General features: G+C 46.4%; 1 non-coding gene across 1 annotated transcript; it reads right to left on the reverse strand.

The window, feature by feature from the left end:
• Positions 1 to 407: 407 nt before the first annotated feature.
• Positions 408 to 480, reverse strand: TRNAM-CAU. Its single transcript has one exon. It is a non-coding gene; the product is annotated as a tRNA-Met (tRNA).
• Positions 481 to 1,964: the final 1,484 nt, after the last annotated feature.

The following is a 1,964-nucleotide window of genomic DNA, read 5'->3' on the forward strand; positions in this document are numbered from 1 at the left end:
AACCCAAAACCAAACCTTTGTCCCAGGTCACTGGTAAGAAGTGGCAGACCTGAGATTTGGAGCTGTTCTTCTAAGCTCAAGGCTCCCACTTTTCTTTGTTTTCCCACTGCTGGGCTTGATCCCAGGACCCTGGCATCATGATCTGAGCTGAAATCAAGAGTCGGACACTCAACTGACTGAACCGCCCACATGCCCCTTCTTTCATTCTCAGGAAAGTGGACAACTTCCTTTTGTGGGTGGCTTGTGTTCCTTTTATTATGAATGAGATTGAATGGTCTGCAGTTACCCTTCCCTCTGTGGGGGGCATCCCTGTATCTGCTTGGCCACGTACAGGGCCTCTAAGCACCTTTGCTGAAAGTTTTCATTGTTTTCTTGAAATACCCCTTTATAGCACAGCAAAACAGCTGTGCCCTCTCTGAGGCTCGAACTCAGGACCTTCAGATTATGAGACTGACGCGCTGCCCACTGCGCTAAGAGGGCTGCAGTGCAATTTCTCAGCATGAGTAATGATGCCTCCTGAAGTGGTAAGCTCCTTAAAGAGAAAGGTGTCAGCTCATCTTCGTAGGTCAAGCCAATGATCGAGTGGATTTGGAATAGCATCAAAAATGTTCTTTTCCCACATCTCCTCCCATAGCAGTAGATTCCTAAGTAATCTAGAAGGTAACTCAGCAAATGATACATGTACTTTGGAAAAATGAAAAGACCTCATTATGTTCATTGTAGCCCATAAGCAGAGGAACCAAAATGTATTAGGCTTGTCTAAAAGAAGGGGTGTATAAGCCTATAAATATTAACAGAAATTAAGTACTTGTCAACTTTGGCACCAGAATCCCTTCTTCCTTGGGTATCGAAAGCTTTTTCATTCTGGAAAAACCAGAGTCAAGGTGCTAGACAGTGGAGTTCAGAAATTATCAAACAAAACTTCTGACTGAAACTAGAGCAATGAGCGTACCTACCTGTGGCCGCTCGTCCGAAGCCTCACGATATAACAGTGAAAGGATTTTGAAAGACATAAGTGCAGAGCCCCCGGGGGGCTTAGTCAGTTAAGCTTCCGGCTCTTAGTTTCAGCTTTCAGCTCAGGTCAAGGTCTCGTGGTTTCTTTCTTTTTTTACTTTTTTTATAAATTTTTTTTAACGTTTATTTATTTTTGAGACAGAGAGAGACAGAGCATGAACGGGGGAGGGTCAGAGAGAGAGAGGGAGACATAGAATCTGAAACAGGCTCCAGGCTCCAAGCCATCAGCACAGAGCCTGACGCGGGGCTTGAACTCACGAACCGCAAGATCATGACCTGAGCTGAAGTCGGATGCTTAACTGTCTGAGCCACCCAGGTGCCCCAAGGTCTCGTGGTTTCATAGGTTCGAGCTCTGGGTCAGGCTCTGCTGCCAGCACAGAGCCTGCTTGGGGTCCTGTCTCTCTCTCTGCCCCTCCCCCACTCACACTGTCTCTGTCTCTCCCAAAATAAATAAACTTAAAAAAAAATGACGTAAGTGCAAAAGACACAGGGAGAGGAGAGAGGACAAATAGCAACAAATCTGGAAGCTGGAAAGCAATGTCATGGAAACCCTGTCTTTGTGGAACCTTCCAGAAACTCAAGAGCTGGTGGCGCCAGATACTTCTGAAAGTAGAGGTGAAGATGGAGCTGAAGACAGAAAATTGGTCTAGTTAGTTTGCTGAAAAATTAGTGAGACCCTTAGGTGGCCTCCCTAAATCCAAGCACCAGGCATATTCTCCTGCCCTCACCGGGAGATGCCTGGAGGTGTCTTCTCTAAAAGGTAAAACAGAAGAAGGTCTCTGGACAAGAAACATCACGTCCACTGAAGGTGGGGAGCCACACTGAAAATGGGGCCACATACCAATGTCCCATGTAAAGCTTCTCTAGCCTTTCCCCTAGTTGGCTCCCAAAATACTGGGAGTCAGGATTGGACCTCAGCCTAAAAGTTCACTGTGTGTGGAGTATGACCA

This window comes from Lynx canadensis, chromosome B1 (genome assembly GCF_007474595.2).
Source record: "Lynx canadensis isolate LIC74 chromosome B1, mLynCan4.pri.v2, whole genome shotgun sequence".
NCBI lineage: Eukaryota > Metazoa > Chordata > Mammalia > Carnivora > Felidae > Lynx > Lynx canadensis.